We start from the raw sequence: 20,400 nt of genomic DNA, 5'->3' as shown, positions 1-20,400 counted from the left end.
AAAATACGATCTATGAAATATACAGAAGTACAGTAGATACAGTTTTTCAAAGGTTATATGGATACATGTAACTGTTATTGAATTTAAATGACAGTGTTCTGTAACAGCAATGACTGATAGTTTTAACAGGTGGTGTTTTGTAAGTTTACACAATATACACAAAATGCAATTAGATTATTCATCTAGATCTATACTATATGTGATTACATTATAATCATAATATGCCGCTCTTGTAAAGATCATATCACATGAAGTTACAGTATACTTCAAATGGATAGTATGGATTTACTGCATTAACATATATATTCCTTTATATATTTGAACAAAATAAGAAAATAGATGCAATTATTTATTATTTTATGCAAGAATTTCAATTCATTCTATACAGTATGTGATCATGTTATAGTCATAATATGCCAGTCATATTACATTCAGCTCAATTCAAAAGGACATTATGTATTCACTGCATCCATAAGACCTATTTGAACTTTAAAAAAAAATTTAAATTAAAGAAAGCTGTCAGTATATATAAGCAATATTATTTTAATCATTGATTTTTAACTAATTGAAAGCTAAAAATTTAAATAAAAACACAATGCAATAGCAAATATAACTTACTTCATACAGTGATTAGTTTTCACATCAGCATAGAAAGTTAATATGGAAATTAAAGGTAAATGACTCATAAGAACTGAAAATGTTTAATATCAGAAAGGTAGATATGAGTGCTATAATCACATTTTCTTGCAAATTTTTGGAAGAATGTGTCTAAAAAGACTACATTGCACGGTGAAAGCATTAACAGATGGCCAAGAATCATATCATCCTGTCTGATGTATTCATTGCTAATCCACAAGCCTATCTCAAAACAACCAATTTGCATTACATTATACATATACCTCTTGGCTTTATGATACTCCTTTTGTTAGTAGAAAGATGCAAGGAGGCAAGTATTATGCCTTTGATTTTTAGACTATTCCCAAATCTCTACTTACAACTCGCTCTTTCTCTCTCTCTCCCTCTCTTCTCTCTTTCTGTCTCACACACTCCCCCACTCTCTCCTTCTTGTTTTACATCATTGTACTTTACCTTTGAAATCCTATAAAAAAAATTGTCTATCACTTTCTCTACATCCTGACTCCTTGAAAAACCTTCATATATCACATCTTTGGCAACTTTTAACACATCTTCCATAATCCACGGTTCATATTTTCCATCTTTCTCTAATTCCCCATATTTTTTCCTTCTGTCCCTGTCTCTCTCTCTCTTTCCTCATTCTCATTTATAATCTGGCTTGTATCTTGGGGCATTGCTATCATCGCGCCTCCTCTGATCTCTCTTGGTTGTATCAGTAGATGGATTATATGCATCTTTTTTAACAATAATGGGTGTTGATAGGATTTGTAGAAGCAAGGGGTGAGGATTTAATACCAATCCCTCCAGGACTCAATCCAAAGTACAAGACCTCTCCCGCTCTCTAGGTGGTTTCAGACCGCCTCGAAGTTCGTCAGTTCCAGGTATTCTCTGATCGGGAAATTTACCCCGATCAGAAAATACCAGGTATTTTGGTAATGTGAAAGCAAACTACGCGTAATTTCCCCGAAAGAAAATACCCGCTAAATAGTAGGTACTTGGCGTAATTACAAGAACTTTCGCGGGGATTTTTCCAAGGTCGCAGGTATTTTGGCGATGTGAAAGCAAATTACGGGAACTTTTAGCCCAGCGTGTCGTTGGGTGCGGCGCCGTGGGTGGCTGCTGGGCTAGTGATTTTGAATCTCGCGCCTTGCCTGCTTATCAGACCATACTGCGCATGCTCGTAACTTCAGGAACTTATCCCGAAGGGTATGTTTCAGGGCGGTGTGAATGCAGGAATAATTAACGGGTATTTTTCAGCCTAAAAAAGTTCTCGTAATTTAACAGGGATTCTTGTGATCGAGGCGGTTTGAAACCACCTAATGTCTAGCTCATCATTGCTTTCTTCAAAACCATATTTTCCAACTTTTCCTCCAAGTCATCTTTTGTTATGAGTGAGAACAGGTTGACTTACAGTTTATATTTATGAATATGATAACTCATGACATCTTAAAGTAACTATAGCTTGATAAATTCACTATTAAGAAACAAACACATTTTAACTAAAAGGCCTATTCCATTCTTTCTATCCTTATTTGTCAAGTACTCTGTGTTTAATTTATCACCTTTTCACAATGTTTAAAATGTATACTTTTTACTCTCTCTTCTTTCTTTCATTGAGCTTTGGGCACTCAGAGTGGATATGGCTCATTAAAAATCCCATCCGTAATTAAATGACACTTGATTTTATTTTTAACTATTTCTCTGATCAGTGTCACTATTAGTTACTTATTTATCTCCATCTTCATCATATTGTCTTATTTTGCTTATGTTTTTTAACAGATAAATCACGTACCTAGATGAATTTGCTCCTTGTTTAAAAAAAAATTGAATTCTGTTTCCCATGTACACAAACATGACACAGACAAAAAGCTAACTCAAACTGAGTTGAAAGAAAAGTGATGTTTTAAAAAGAAGCCATTATGAATCATTTGCCCTATATTTCAGCACACAGTGCAGAGATAGTAATCTGTTTAAGAAAGATAAACCATACCTCTAGTCAATTGCAATAATCAGGAATTATTGAGCTGCCAAGTGGGTCAACTAGCCGATGGGAAAATGCCGTACAAAGAAAATTGGGTTTAGATAGAGAAAAAGCAATGGATGTGAGGTCCAAATAGCGATATTTGTATGCATCTGTCTAAATGAAAATCAGGTTAGGAGTATGAGGTATGTTAAGTTGTGTTGTAGGTCCATGATATATTTGATGAGTGACAGAAGGGCATTGATTCATATCAACTAACATAGATTTTAAATCCCTTCTGGATTTGTCTTGATCAAATCACCTTAAAATTTAGTTGAATAATATGGCATATAAAATGTTATTTTAGTTTTTTATTTCCATATAATTCACTGTAAATGACAAGACTCCAATAGCTATATAGTGAGAAACAAGTCAGAGCTATTCAGTTAATTAATTCAAATTTGTTTTGCAAGGTTGTGAACTCTTATTGCTAGGTTGATTAATGCACATCAAACCTTCATGAATAAAGATACCCATGCCCATGGCCCAAAACAATCATTCCAAATAAATCAACTGGGACTAAAGTACCGTAACTACCTCATCAAAGTGGCATCTAAGGACAAAGTGATAATCAGCCTTAGTGTCAGTTTGGACAAATTACAAGGGGATGGATTGCAGGATTACTTGGTATGCCTATAAACAAAAACACTTTTTGTCATATCAAAATAATCTATGTAAATCATATTATGCAGAAGCCTCATGCACCTGTAATATTACTTGCCTGAACATTACCACAAGTAGATACCTATAAGAAGCCTTTTTTTATTTCAAGAGCTAGAATTTTGTTCTGATCATGTATGAATACAAATAAATTGATCAGGTGTACAAACTATGACTATAGCTATGAATTCTACCATCTGGATTTCTTGTAAAAATTATAATATATTCTTCTGTTTTTCCTATGCTTGAGAAAAAATAATACACATAATACAAAAAAGAGACAAGGAAAAATCTATGACAAAAATAAAAATGGGAGACATCATTCTCATAAGAGCAAATATTGACATACTTAAATCTACGTGTTTACATTTAATCAATCCAGTTTGAATTTACACCCTGCAGCAATTTTCCCCAATATGGAAGGACATACAGAACATGACTGGTATATGTTCTCTAAAATCATGAAAGGTACATTGTATGCCCCTTATTGTAAATACAGCAAAAGGTATTTGGGAATTCGCTTGCAATGAAATGCCCTTGGAAGTGGAGCAGATCTCTGTATCACTTTGAGAAATAATTTTATTGATTAAATACTACTTTCCCTGCTTGGGTTACAGCTTTTTCCTCCTGCACTTTCATTCATCTCACTATATACCTGTATGCTTCCATTCACCTTTATCTTCAAGCCCACCTTCCAAGTATTCACTCAAAATTCCTTCTACTGCAGGTCAAAGGTTAATCTGATGTTCCTTTAATTCTATGAGAAGCAACAAATGCCCGAGGTGTTGAAAACACTACAATATTTAAATTTATGGTGTTTTTCGATACTCTTCCAAATTCACTGATCAATCAATCATTAAATTTCAATTATTCAGTCCAATGAAAAATAACAAAGGATATATGTTTTGTTCATATAATTTGACTCAAACAATACACAGCAGTAAACAAAATGATACACAGACAACATCACATTATAAAGCATGATTGCATCCTAATATTGATTGAAAAGTGATATTCTCTCTAAGAGAATTTAATAGCCAATATTGGTGATCGTAATGAATGAATAAGACTATCTGTAGCTAATAGCCATCCAAATGCATCATCATAACATACGGCTATCTGAATGATCATTTATTAGCTATATCTCCCATTTATCCCATCTAATTATATTGAAAACTATATTTCTGATCACAATCCCCATCATCTCTCTCCTTCCTTATGGTATCTACTGTGTTTACATCCCTCCTAAACCTTTCATTTACCACTAATATACATTACTCTCTCACTCCTTTTCATTGCTTTTCTTTTGATCATTTCTATTCCTCATTTATCTCCATCATCACTCCTTTTACCATCACTCACTCTCTGTCCATCACTATGTAGTCATATTCTTGCAAATATAAATAAACCTTCTTATCCTTCCTTATGAAGCCCCCTTCCTTCAGTCACTACTAAACTTCTTTTTTTTTCTTTATTGAATCCAATCAAAACCTTTTCTGCCCCTCGAATTCCTCCCTTCTCCTCCCTCTCCCCACCTCTAAAACACATGCTACATACAGGGTTTGCCTGCATAGCGGCCACTACTGAGCAGTGATCAATTTGGACGTGATTGGAAACCTAATCCATGGCGCCAGCGATACTGTTTCCTTGGTATTCCCCTGAAAACATCTTCAGGAAAAAATGCATCCAGATGCTGACATCCTTACAACATCAGGTGGACTATGTGACTACACGGAGGGGCGGGGATGGGGGGAGGGAATCATTAGATTTCATAGAGGGTTTTGATCTAATTTTTGCCTCTTAATAATACCTTCTTAGATCCTATTTTCTGCTGCTATTGAATTCCTTACCTCTTACCAATCATTTTAGTGGGATGAGATTAATTTGACACATTTCTAAGCACACCTGTATTTATTGTACCCCTTCCTTTCTTACTCATGTCTTTATCAATCCTTTCTGTCTCCAGTTCTTCCTATTCCTGACTCTGTCCTTTTTCTTATTTGTTCTGCCTCTCCCCATCCCATTCTCTCTTTCTCCTAATTTCTCTAATCTTTAGGTAACTTGGTATTTTGTTTGATTTCTTTTTCATGCCATTATTATGTTGTTTTCTCTCATTGGTTCACTAAAACCTATCCTGACTTTTTTTTATCATGCAATGCATGCATACAAACATGTTTGTAAGACAATTTTTCCATTATTATTATCATTCCAATCTTGATATCAAAATAATAGTAAATAAATTTTTGAAATAAATTCAGAAAAGAAACAAGCAATTAATCAATTACAATCTTGAGGCTGTTATTTAACCTGAGTTTAATACATCAAATGAGGCAGACAAATCTAAGAGGATTAAGTATTTCTAACATTAGATATGAAAGCTTAAAATATAGTTTTATTCCAAAATGTATTCCCCATTGACCTAAAAATTACAATGGACAAACAGAATGTATACAAAATAGAGTTCTAAATCAAATATATGACATATGAATCAGATGTATGATTTCAAAATCTTTTGTACTGTTACTGAGCTTTGGATGGTATGCGCCCTTTGTATATTTATACCATTGATATCATTATTTTGCAGCACATATTCATGGAAGGTGATGTGTACATGACAATATCCCAAAGAAGCTCATCTTGCATACTGCCTAATCCATCACAATAAAATTATCTCACATCAAAATTTCATTTTGAAATTTACACTTCTATCAAGTACCATAATAGATCTACTATAAAGATGTGGTGAAAATATGAATTGAAGAAAGCATGTACATACCATACAACTCAAGGCAGGTTTCTTAATACAGGTGTGGTTGATGTACAAAAAAAAGTTTCAAGAGGAGATGAAAAGAGATAGAAGTTCATATCCATAAAGAAATTACTGATAAGCCAGAATTAAATCTTGGTCGTATACCTAAATGTGTGCATAAGGACACCTTTAGAAGGTCTTAATAGTCTTGACCAAAGTGTGAACTATAATCCAGAAATTTTTACAATACAAATTTCCAAATGTAAATGTTCATATCATTATCAAGGCTTACAAATTTATTTTAAAAACTTGATGAAAGGTAGGTTGCTTAGTATGCTGTTGACATTAGCTGCAAATTCTATTTGCCAAATCTGATGTTATGGAAGATATAGAGAAGATGTTATCAGATCTTTAGGAACACAATTCAGAAAGCACAATATAGTCGAGTACAATATAAATCCAGATAGTCTTGTTGTGATTTCCCTTCATTTCATAAGTTGCACTTTCCTAAATACGATTTAATATAATTGTTTTTTTTTTTTTAATCAAAATTTTCTCCTGTCATACCCCCTCACTTCAACATGTACCATCACATTCTAAGACTGCTTGAAACAAACACTTATCGAGAGAGGTGTATCAATTTGAAAGTCAGCACCCGATACCGCCAGCATTCCCTATTTAGCAAGCTACCACCCACCATCAGTCTTTTCATCTCTCAAACTGGCTGAGTGGGCAATGAACTCTCTAGTTCATGTTTAGGGAGGTGAACATAATGAATACAGACATCCCTGAATATTTGCTCCCTTTTCACTGTCTCTCTCAATCTCTTTCCCCTCTCTCTCTTTTATACACCGCTATTGGATTTTCCGTTTGCTAATTACATCAAATGTGCTCTAATATCATCCCATATTCCAGTCAATACCTGCATCGGAAATCTCATTACTGACACAATTAAGCTGATCTCTATGCCTACCATTTCACATTCATTTCCTCTTATGTAATATTTATGGTCTCTCTCATCTCTTAATAGTTGATCTATCAAATCAGGTGCAGATAACAAAATAATTGTGAAAGTGAATAGCAATATTCCACAATTTATGACAATCATACTGAAAGATTTAGCAATAAGTAAGGAAAGTTCATCACATGAATAGGGTGCTCTTTGAGTCGGCATAAAATGAATACCAGACGAAGTTAAAAACATACACTGAATATATCATGTTGCATATACCATTGTTATTAGCTAATTCTACTTACTTTATACAAGTGTATATCTCACCAATTCTTTTCAAGAAACAATTTTTTTCATTAATCTCCCTCCCAATTTTTTTTCAAAAACCCTTGCTACCAATAGTGAGTCTTCACAGCTTCTATTTCAATGATTTTTAAAATGTTGATATGATTTGAATTAGAAGTACCTTCTTTTAGCCCCTTTTCTTCTAAACCAATTTTCTTGCTCCTGCAAAACAACTTTGTTCTCTATGGGAATTGGGATCCAATGCAAATATGCATTCACTCTCTCTAATAAATATTGATGGCTGGATAATTACTCTCCTAGCACCTCTAATCCATTTTGAACACTGTGGAAGATGGGATGGAAATTGAATGGAGGTATTTGATTTATCATTTGGCATTGCTATAGCCTTAGGTTTGCTTGTATTATAGTTTGCGACATCATCTTCAAGAGAGAGCAACATGCACTACATTTCTAGTTGAATGACCAGTCACAATCTATATTATTTTAGCTCTAATAATAATTTCATCATTAAAAGCCAAAATGATTTTTTGATATGATTAATCTAATTTATCCCTTCAAAAATAAATTCCTTTGTATATCATTATCTCAAAATCAAAAGCTTCCCCAAACCTTTAACATATGCAGATGTCTAATTTTGCTGTATTGTCAAAGAAGCTCCAATCCTAGAGTCACTGAATGATCGTTATGCGCTCACAATGATTTTTTTTTAATTTAGGGGAAAATTTTGCTCGTCTTGATATGCTTTCTTGAGAATTTGAATATAAAATCTGGTACCACTGCATTTTCATACGGATGCAAAGAGGATGTAATACATTAATTTTGTTTGCCATGCATTGGAAAACACTATGCATCCGTTGGGTACTCACTGCATACGTATTTCACATGCTCTGTCCATCGAGCATCCGTCCACTGTGATATCATCCGCACAAAAGTTTTGAGTCACACCAGGATGTCGAACATTAAAAAAATCTTGCCATCTGTTGAAAAAAGATATGCTGCTATTACACTTGCACGATTTTGGGTTGCCTGCAGTGCCATGATTTTATTGTACCTGTTCGCAACATTGCAGGGCACGAAATGCATAAATGTTTTGTGCCACAGTCCTGACTAGTTTACGACAAGCTTACGGATAGGCACGACATGTTCACGCAGCATTTACAAATAGTTTGCACACTGTCACGTCATTCAATTTATCATTATTCATTGGAGCATAAAAAAATCAAACTCCATGAATTGCTGTTCATTATAGCCAAACTGCGCATACGTACACCAGCAATTTGTAGGTGAGCTTGAACTATGCGCAAACTATTGTGAACTAGTCACAAACTAGTCGTAAACTAGTCACAAATTAGTTGTGAACTAGTCATGAAATGCGTGCCACTCATGCCATAGCACAACTTGGCCAAACAAGGTTAAACACAGTTTACAAATAGTTCACGCAAATAATTCCCAAAATTTGTTGCGCCAGGATTTTCAAAATTTTACAATTTTGGCACAACACTTCATGCATTGTTCCCCACTGGCCCGCACACTTCACAGAATTGAACATGGCAGGATTCGATGCATGAACTAATCGTAAACCATTCAGGCCCCAAAATTGTGCAAGTGTAATAGCAGCATTATGCATCCATTGTGTACCGATTGCATACATGTTTCATACACTCTATCCATTGAGCATCCACCCACTGTGATTTCATCAACGCGAGCATTTTTGAGCTGCACAAAACTTTTAGAAGGGATGAACTATCCACCGTGTATGACATAAATCCGCAACATATACGAGCAACAAATGTTCTACGCACGTTATCATCCGTTAAACATCCGCTGTATCCTCTTTGCTTCCTCTGGGCATTACATCCTTGCAACTCACATCTACTGCAGCTGAAAATGAAAAGAGGAAGGAAAGAAAAGGTACATGGAATGTTTGTACATCATTGATAGCACATAAAAATAGAAAGGATGTAAGTGTATACATCTTGACTTGTATATAAAATATTAAAACGTCCGGTAACTCCACTTTCCATCCGCTTTCGTCTATGCTTCTGATGAACATCCATTTAAAATCCCTGCTACACACTATCCACGTCTGTTTTATTCTGTTTTGTTTTCACAAATTTTCGAAATTTTGTCAATTTCTGGAGCAGATGAAAATGGATGGAGCCACCCCCTAAGTTTTGCATGCATACATTTTGTGTCCATCAGCCGATGGGACCAGGCCTTAAGCCCCTGTGACAGATCCAGAAGGGGTGGAGGGGAGCATCCCCCATCTTTATTTTGAGAATCACTCATTGAATACATTGTCATCTGTGCCCCTTTCCATATTCTATATCTTTATTCACTTGATCTTTTCATAGTTCTCTTTTTTTAAGAGTTTACTCCAAAACTAGCAGAGAGTTTATATCTTCTTAAGATGTGAACTTGTTTCAAATTTGTCAGTCTTTGTGTTTTTATTCATTCTTTTTTATCAGTTACTCACTTATTACTGAGCAGTGTCATTAGCATAGTGCATACTCAATGAGCTGCAAAAAGATTGTTTATCTTACTATCAAGTAATACACAGCATGTTGCTAGAATAAGTTTCAATACGACATATGATGAAGAGCTACAGGATTTCATCCACTTTAGCAGTTATTTAATATGATTAGTTTATTTCTATTCTGTGCAAATTGTTTTAAAACTTTTTTGTATTTGTAATAATGGAGAAAAAAAATCACATATTTCTACATAGCAATGCATGTCATTAAAACTCATTTGTGATATTCTTTTTCTCCCAAATATACTGTGGGACTATTGACTCGTTAAATATATATTACATCAAGAAATTATGTTAATTATGGAAAACATGACCTTTAGGTTTTGCTATATACAATGTCATAGTCACCAATGAAGTAAGTATTATGTGCCCTAATCAAAAGCAAGTATTTTTAATGATGTAGCCTGTCCAGAATTGTTTGATTTGCCAATGTGTTTGCCTCATATGACAATGTAGTCGTATCTGCCATAGAGGGGGTACTGAATCATTCATCATCAGCGTAATGTGTAGACTTCATCATACCTTATGGAGAAAGGTATTATTCTTCCATCACCATGTATTTAAATTTTTACAGCACTTCAGAATAAAAAATTATGGTGACCAAATTAGGCAAGAGCTAAAAAATACAAATATCATAGTGATACCATGATAGATACCATAATGTCAGTTGACTATTAACCCCTTTATCTATTAGTATAAATAGTAAGCAATAAACTACAATCTAGTAACAAACCAATTTTTTGATTTTTTTCATAAGAAACAAAATATAACAGCAAGCAATCAAATTTGCTTCATACTTCAAGTTTTCTTGCAAACATTCAAGTTTTCCATTAATTACAACACCCCATCGCTTTTTTATAAACATAAAAATTAAATCTCATAAATTCCTCCATTAGTTACATGTCTTTATTATCCTACTAGCACGTTTTGCTTTTATCCATATTATTCTTAGTTCCATTAATCTCACTGAAAATGAAAACAAATCTATTCTTTTTTATGTATTTATTTTCTGTATAATTTGTTTTTGTGTAGAATAACTTTATAAGAAATACATGAACTTCATATCAAAAGTAGAGGAATTTTTTTCTTCATTATAATACCCTTAAAAGCATATGTCTCCAAAGAAATGGAAATGCCACATCTTCTATCCAAACAAGAAAACAAACCTATTTCATATACTTGGTAATCTATAAAGCACGTCAAATGTGACATATTCTGTTCACATGAATGATACACTGCATCAGTCCTTCAAGTTTACTATGGATGATGACCTTTTTGACAGGAAATCCTATATTTTACATCTCTTTAGAGAGCAGTTGGGTCAGACCATCATCACTTTGGTTTAGGTAAAAGCATCATCTGTCAAAAATATGACAGAATTAGTTTGACAGATGATCTACTCTCACAATCAACAGACTCTGAGTTGGAATGGTTACTTGCAATTAGTGAGATTTGTATTTGTCTTATTCCCTTTCTTACTATGGTAGTTTACCATCTTTTTCCCTCAAGTTTAAAGTCAACATGGATAATGGATGAAAGAATTAATAAGATTTCTGTGAGCTTTTCTATTTTTCTAGTTTCTTATTCCTAAGAGTAATAAGGTATATAGCGATGATGGCCCTGGTTTTTTCTATTTCTTTTTAAATTATTTTCAAAGATAATAAAGTGGTTGCAAAATCCACACATAACACTGATAGATTGTGAAATCTAATGTATAAGTAATTATTGTAGTTATTAATTGGTTCATCGGGGGAGGTCTTATAAAGTGTAAAATATAAAGTCAATCGTAAGTGCCACCATGCACCATTTTTTAAAAGTCTAATCTTCTTGATAAATACAGAGTATTGTTTGAGGCAGTGATGTACAACACTGCAAATGGGATTTGAATGCAAGTTAAGTCATACTTGGCTTTTTGTGAAACATCCCCTGATCCTTATGGATATTATGGCTATACACAAAAACATGACACTTCATATACTTTTTAACTGCACATACTGAGAACAATTTGAGTTTAATACAACCAAAATGAAAAGGTTGCATCATAAATTCATTCATCATCATGGAAATTCACTTTGTAAAAACTTCACAGGGGTAATGTTCTTAATGTTAATAATTTTGAAAATTTTCTTGGACTACACTGAACATAAAAATCCACAAGTGGTAATGAAACACCATAAATTGACTGTAGGAGAGCTTACTGAACTTGAAATAGTACACCCTGATAGAACCTAAAGGCAAGATTTAAGAGTTTTGCAAGAGAGATAAAAGCATGCAAGTTTTAATTATCTGAAGCACGATGAGGGAATGTTTTCCAACATTTTGATGAGTGATATACACAGCTGCGATACCTTTTGGCGTAAACGAGTATTGGGTAACATCAGACAGTATGTAAACACAACGGAACATTTCCTTGAAAGAAGAGATGTGTTGGAGCAGAGGAGAACACCATTGCTATGCCGTAATTGGGGTTCAAATTCCATCACAGCAATTTGTAGAGAAGCCACGTGTGATTTCAGGGCAAATTTGCACATTTCTACCCTTGAATCTGATTATGTGAGTGATGGGATGAAATATTAAAAGTTGTCTCCGTATTTATTGATTGGAGATAATTTGAGAGCACTTGAGAATGCATGTGAGATAGGCATGAAAAAGAGGGTATAGCTAGAGGCATGAATAGTACTCTAATTGTTGCTTCATCATCAATCCTCCATCCATCTCTGCACACGTGTCAGTCTCTCATCTTGTGGACTCTATCTCTAACATGCAAGGAGACATTGACTCAAACTCTAAAGAACAAACTAGAAGACGTGCCTTGATCAAGAAGTACAATCCTCACCCCTATGTTACTCTTCAGTTATTGATTCAATTATCCTTTTACAATTTGTTACATGTCTCCATATCTTCATTCAAAGGCATGTTCAATGAACAAAACAACACATTAGTGTTTATTTCAGTGGTGATTTTAGGGAGGATGATGAGTACTAAGATAAAATTAAACTACATGTTTATGTTTTGCATCACGTTTATGCTTTGCAGTTAGCTTTTATACCTTGGATGTAGGCAGTTAAAGTCAATAACTTATTTGCCCTTTAATGCTATATGCTTTCAAAAAGTATCCTTTTTTGCAATCAACAGCTTCATAGCTATTAACAAAATCAGCCTTCCATCATTAAAACATAAAGGAAAATTTATTCATAAAATGAAATGATATAAGCAAGTCAAGACTTCAAATACCAATGGTATCACATTCATATTCTTAAATGAAAATGAGCAAGGTACATGTACACTATAGATGTTATAATACAGTCCTCAGACAAAACCCATGTCATCTTTGAAAATCTAATAGCATGCATTATCAAATCCAAATGAGAGAATAATGCTGTGTTTTTTTTTTTTTTACTATTGACTTTTTATCACTTCAAAGCTGTTTGAAAATGAAATGCCATATGTAATCATGAATGTCAATGGAATAAAAAAATTATCACTTATTCAGTAAAGTTTTAAGACTCACATGAACTTTTTGAAAACAAAGTTTTGAAATACTGACAAGGATAATCTTTGAAAAATGGGAACCATGCCCACTTCCATTAAATGCACAAAGATATAAGAAAAATATGTTAAAAAAGGTGAAACCATCAGGAAAAAATGTCCGGAAAGGTGCCACTGGGCTGGTATGATCAAGGGGTAGTACAGTACCCCTAAGGGACCATTACTATTCAGAGAGAACTAATATCAAGAATACTGCAAATGCCTGGAAAGCATCAGAGCTCTATTTCATTTGCTAACAGCATTTCATTCTTTCCCCCAAGCTGGAGTCTGTATTTATGCTCACTCATCCCTAACTCCATCTTCATCGCTCTCTCTTTCTTTCTCTCTCTCTATCTCTAAATAAATAATTCTAATCAGGGTTTTATTTTTAACCATCTCTTTAATCCACTCAAAATTAATTGAAAGAAAACTTCATGACACATTGCAGAATTTGAGGCTTCCACCAACCTTGAATCTGGTATGCATGCTGTTGTTCAAAGCAAGTAGACTTGTGTCATACAATAATCTCCCTTTTAGTGATGAAATATACCATTACTTATCTTTGATCTTCTATCCCTTCTTAGTTTTCCTTATTTGTTGTCTTGTTTTATTAAATTCTTATTATTATCAATATCTTATTACTACTTCTATGACAAAATTCCATCCTTCTTACTTCTTAACTGATTTTCTTGTTGTTACTTCCATCCTTTACTCTTTGAGCACACCTCTCTTTCTCTTTTCCTGTACATGAATCATCACCCCACCCACACCCTCTCTTTCTCTCTCTTCTATACTCTTAATAATGTATACCATGATGATGATGCTTGGGTGAATCACATTTGTGCCTCAAGCAAGCTGTTCATATCTACTGTGTTTTGAAGCCTTCATGCATGCACAGCTATTTCAAGGAACGGAAATTGATTTCATGCATACTCTGTCTCTCTACCATATCCCTTCTTAAAGCATTATATGCATTCTAGAAAAAAAAAACATATATGCTTTCAATCAAGAGATATATTTCAGAGATTCAGTGGAAGTATCATGGTGAAGTGGTTATGACTCTCACACTTTGTGGATCATGGGTTTGATTCCTACCCAAGACAATGTTTATTCTCCAGCAAGAAATTCATTTGAATTGTGCTGCTCTCTACCCAGGTGAGATGATTGGGTACAGATGCCCTTCAAATCAGATATTTATCTTTCTTATTAACAGAGAATATCTGCAATAGCTAAATTTAAGAAATTGTATTCACTTAAACAAAATATTCTTAATCTTACTTCAAGTGTCTTTGATAAAAATATTAACCATTAGCAATGAAATGAACTCAGATTATCAATATCAAATCACTAACTCGTGCTAACTTGTGCTTAAATATGAGACCATAACCTACCCCTTACATAAAAAATTAGCTCAGGAACCCCTTAATCCCCCCCTCTCTCCCTCTCTTCTTTCCTAGAACCTTTTCTTTCATTTAATCTATGAAACATAATGTGATAAAAGATCTGGCAATATCTAATTTTATTTATTATATCTATTTTTATCATTTCCTTTTTATTTATTTATTAATTTAATTCTATTTCTTTATTTAGTATTTTATTTCTCTCATTTCTTTATTTTTTATTCATTAATATATCTACTTTTTTATTAAGGGGGGGTCTATGACTTCCTGAGAAAGAATATTCCACTTCATCACTAGATTTCAACTTCCTCTGCTTGACTATTTTGGCACTTGTAATATCAGTTAGATTCCTAAAGGATCCATTCTACTATCATGATCTGAAAGCCTGATCCATCCCGTTAATTAGATCAGCAGAGGGAAGGATAGGATCTTGGTTGAAATCGGGAGCAGCGTAATAGCAACATTGTGAGGACGAGGTAATAGCGGGCATTTATTCAGATCAGTTTGATCAGCAAAAAATGTTGAACATGTTCAAAATTTCATGCCCATCTTGCCAATCAGAAAACAACCATTTTAATCGTAGAGGAAGAGGGAAAAGCGTAGGCAACACAGCGCGCAGTCGTGCGATGAGCACAATCAGGTCTTTCCTGATGTAATAACAGCGGCATGCAGACATAATTGATCCCCCGTTCCCTTGGAAATTTTTTATTACCACAAATTATTTTTTGCTGACTGCCTGTAAAAGGGTTAATTTTTCCCCGATCTGAAGGTTTGCCAAATCGTAGCAAAATCGGCATAGTGGAACAGGGGCTTAAACAATAGAGTGAAAAATAAATAAACAAACAAATCAACAAACAAAACCAAAATGGATAAGTAAATAAACTATAAATAACAAAATCAATACATAATATGATAACATATTGTTTATAATATAACATAGTAATTTTTTTTAAATGCTCAGTTTGTAACTACACATTTACCTTGATTTACCTCAATGTTTGGAATAGTATTCAAGACTTATTGCCCCTCTACATCCTCTTTGAACTCAGCTATTGTCAACAATTTATACACACAGTAGAATTTAAATAATTATTGAATGAGTAGGCCCAATTATTTAACCACAACGGTCATAATCTATAATTGAATACACTAGGTAAAAGGAACAAAACAGCTAATGTTAGAATAAATTTGCCCATTGCAATGAGGAAGCATACTGAGCTAAAGGTCTGACAGTGACTACATGTTGATAATATTTATGACATATACATACATACATACATACATACATAACAGGTACTTATATAGCGCTTTACCAAAAATATGATCAAAGCGCTTTACAATTAATGAATAACTAATAATACAAATAATGGAAATTACATCAAAAAGCACTTAAAAATATCTATCTACGGGGACTGATGCCTGATCTTTATGCCCTGTTCACCCGCAGTTTAAGGAACTTGCCCAGAAGGCAACCCGGCAGGTTCATAACTCACAAGGGCTCTAAAAACACCAGGCCTAAGCTAAACCCTAACAAAAACTAACTTACGAGAGAACTAAACATAAATCTTTAAACCAATAGTTACACCAAAAAGATCATATAAGGAGAAACAAAATCAATGAGCAAATAAATGTGTTTTAAGCAGAGATTTAAAAGTTTTAAACTTGTCAGCAGATCTTAGTGTTACAGGCAGTTTATTCCATAATTTAGGCACGAAATTAGCAAATGCTTTATCACCATATGAACTAAAACTTCTTCTGTGTTTAAGGAGGTATTGGTCAGCATGTGATCTAAGGAATCTAGTATTGCCCATATGAATATAATTACTGATTATGTCTGATAGATAACCAGGAGCTTCCCCCATACGTGCTTTAAAAACAAGAGTAAGAATCTTGAAAACAATGCGTTCAGAAACTGGAAGCCAATGCAACTGCAGTAATAATGGTGAAGTATGTTCCCTACGATTTACCTTAAAAATAAGTCTAGCTGATCTATTTTGAATGGTCTGCAATTTTTTCATGTCTTTTACAGTAATGCTGTATAGGAGTGAATTACAGTAGTCAAGACGTGAGAGAACAAGTGATCTAACTACATGATTACACGTATTTTTATCGATATAGCGACGTATGCGTCCAATATTGTACAAATTAAAATTCAAGGAGCGTGCAAGAGAGCAAACATGATTTGACATAATCATGTTATTATCAAAATAGACACCAAGATTACGAACAGAATTGGAAGGCTTTATTTGTGTACCACAAACATCCAAGGAAACATTATTAAGATAATTCATATTATGGGTAGAAGCTGCTATAAAGAACTCTGTTTTTTCCTCATTTAACTTCAGTTTATTGACAGACATCCATGATTGTAATTTTCTAATACATACTTGAAGCTTATGCAATGCAATGACAGTGTCACCAGGTATTTTTGGATCGAATTCAATATAAATTTGAGTGTCATCTGCATAGATATGGTATTTTAGGTTGTGACTCTCGATTATTTTACCAAGTGGATAGGTATAGTATGTAAACATTCCTGGGCCAACCACAGATCCTTGTGGCACACCAAACTCTAAGGTATGTTCAAATAGCTCTCTCCTTCTCACATTAATTAGAACTAGAATAGGCCTACAATTAGATCTGGGTTTCTTAGACAGACCAAAAGCTTCAGTCTCTGTTTGTTGGTTGTTCCACTGAACTACGTTGGCCTCTCTCACCAATACATAGTAAAATGTCAGAAATTGTTAAATAAATCCCCAGAAACGATGGTTATTCCTGTCTACTTATTTAGAGAGTTACAATCGAAATGAAGGCAATGTTAGGCTAGATATAGAATGCGCATGAAATTTTGAACATGATTGAAACATATAAACACTGTAATTATGATCTATGTACAAAACTTAATTTAGAAGAAAAATATAGTAAACATACCAGAGGTCACAGTAAAAAATTGTTCATACCAAGGACAAAGACCCAGAAATATAGGAATTCTTTTTATGTTAGAATACATAAGACATGGAATAGCCTAAATAATGAATTGAAGTTGTCACTGCCCCAAGTGTGCACAGTTTTGAAGCTGCCCTGGAGAGATGCTGGAAAAATGAGCCAATAAAATATATATGACTACGAAAGCCCTGTTCCAGGAAGTGAGCCAGCCATCTTGAGGAGGAAAAACCTAGAACTGAATACAGAGGCATAACATGCCTACATTCAGAAACTTCCCTAGGTATCCCTAGGATATAGTTAGAACTTAGATATCTACTGGTTAGCTATTTCATAATTAGACCAAAAGATTCGGTCTCTGTTATGTTGGCTGTTCCGCTGAACTCCGTTGGCCCCACTCAACAAATACAGAGACTGAAGTTCTAGCTCGATCTGTGCAGGGACTCAATGGCCATATGTTTATGTATTAAGTTCAGATAAAACAGGGAAGTGAAGTTGCGCAAAAGCCGAAGTAAGTCACTGTTTTTTCCCCTTTTTAAGTTTATTTTTCCCTGTTTTGGTGCATTTCAGGCCGAAACGGAATATTTATTTGGGTACAGTTCTTTTTATATATTTTTATGAAATAAAGACAAAAATCGATGAGCCCCATCGGGGGGATTTTGCATTGTTAACCCTCTAATGGTGGCTGCACGATAGCGAGCCATCTGTGTACGAGGAGAAATTAAAAAAAATAAAAATGTTTAAAAAACTCCTCAAAACAGACGGCTGCCAGCTGTCTATTTCATAATTAATATGCAAGACTGATTTGGTGAGAAAACTTGGGAGTCAGGTTAGAATAAAGGACAAAGACAAAACAGTATTGCTTTTATTGCAAGCAAAAACAAAATGTTCAAGAATTTCAGAGTATGTGACTGTGAGCCATGCCCCATGGCCTGGCCCTGGGCATGGCAATGCCAATGAGAACAGCAAAAGTCTGGACCGAGACGGGCGAGACGCCATCGGGACCACACCCCGAGCGAAGCACGGAAACGGCCAGTAAAGGCGGTATTCATTCACTTACTGAAACGCATTTCAATAAATCTGTCTTAATTTCAACATTACCTTTACATCAAAGGGTCACTGGAACAACAGTGTAGTCACAAAGCCATCTTACAAGGAGAGTATAACAGGCTAATACTACATACTATTGTCAAAACAATATGCCAAGAAAAGTTTTAATTTTAGTTCTGGAATACTTTTGTGCCACCATGCTCGACGACCACCATAGCAGACAAACTACAATTTGTACGCCACATGATGGCGTACTTTCAAAATAAGAAAGATTACGAATACAGGACGAGGTCAGTGATAAAAATTAATGACTGGCGAGATAATTAGTTGGTGTCCATGATTACTGCGGCAGCCCGAACACCGTCTAAAGACGTGTCGAGGTCCCCGGGGCAAATGTCCATGACAGAAACTGTGTGTCACAGACACAGCTGTCACAAATTTCCTTGGTAAACAGCCCTTTACTTGGCAAGGAATTGTAATATAACCCTAAATATCTTATCAGTCCTTAAAGGGGAAGTTCACCCTGAAGAAAACTTTGTTGTAAAAATAGCAGAAAAAATAGTAAAAAAATATTGGTGAAGGTTTGATGAAAATCCGTTAAAGAGTAAGAAAGTTATTAGAGTTCAAAGTTTTGGATTTGTGACGTCATAAACGAGCAGCTGCCCCATGTGTTATGTAATATAAAATGCATGAATTTCAAATTTTGTATGGTTCCTGATGACTTAATTTTTTTTTCTATTCATGATCGGGTGTGAAATGATTTGTCTATTGATATACAAAAGGTACAGTGAAAACCATTTTCAATTTTCTGAGAAAATGACATTTCATTGATTTTTTACCATTCGCTATGTAGGAATGCTGCTCGCACATGACGTCACAAATCAAATAATTGAAATTCTAATAACTTTTTAATTATTTGATGAATTTTTCTCAAATCTTCGGCAATATTTTTTATTATTTTTTCTGCTATTTTTACAATAAACTTTTTGTCAGGGTGAACTTCCCCTTTAAGTACTTAACATCTTCATTAATGTTTCATTAAAATGAAAAGGAAATAATCAAGACCATACTTCATGATTCTGAATATAGGAATGTACAGCCAACTATAAATATTTGGAAAATATGAAGATCAGATATTATTGTGAGCAAAGTTTTGGGAATGAAAAAGCATGTAATGTTTTGCCATGGTAACAAAATTTACAGATACTTTCTAAAGTTTTTCATTTTTGAAAGAACATGCAAATGAGTGACAAACTATTAAATTCATAGGGTTGCTATTGTTATAATTGATGTACTCAAATAGATATGAATATACTAGATATATACAGACAAATCTACCTCCTAATGCTAATAAACATGCATTAAATGATTCAAGTCTCCAAATTTGTCCATAGGTATCATGACAAATTTGTGATGGCATTGTAATATTCATAATGGTTTTGTATGACAAGTCATTTTGAAAGATGTCATGAGTTTTTCTGTGCAATTATGGACACTTTTTTTTTTTTTGTAAAGAAATTTGATTGGGAAGAAAAGTTAGCCTCTGCAGCTTTTTGTTCTCTAAATTTCTTTTAAAAAACCCCTTTAATTTAGATTGGAGCTTTGATGCATCATGTCTGAAGA

The 20,400-nt window shown here is 34.1% G+C and overlaps 1 long non-coding RNA gene across 1 annotated transcript; it reads right to left on the bottom strand.

The window, feature by feature from the left end:
* Positions 1 to 5,599: 5,599 nt before the first annotated feature.
* LOC135153770 (uncharacterized) lies at positions 5,600 to 18,997 on the bottom strand. The gene is made up of 3 exons (XR_010293276.1): positions 18,829 to 18,997; positions 9,126 to 9,204; positions 5,600 to 8,300 (listed from the first exon to the last, which is right to left on the bottom strand). It is a non-coding gene; the product is annotated as an uncharacterized LOC135153770 (long non-coding RNA).
* Positions 18,998 to 20,400: the final 1,403 nt, after the last annotated feature.

This window comes from Lytechinus pictus, chromosome 3 (assembly GCF_037042905.1).
Source record: "Lytechinus pictus isolate F3 Inbred chromosome 3, Lp3.0, whole genome shotgun sequence".
Classification (NCBI taxonomy): Eukaryota; Metazoa; Echinodermata; class Echinoidea; order Temnopleuroida; family Toxopneustidae; genus Lytechinus; species Lytechinus pictus.
This window is presented reverse-complemented; position numbering and strand designations above follow the sequence as displayed.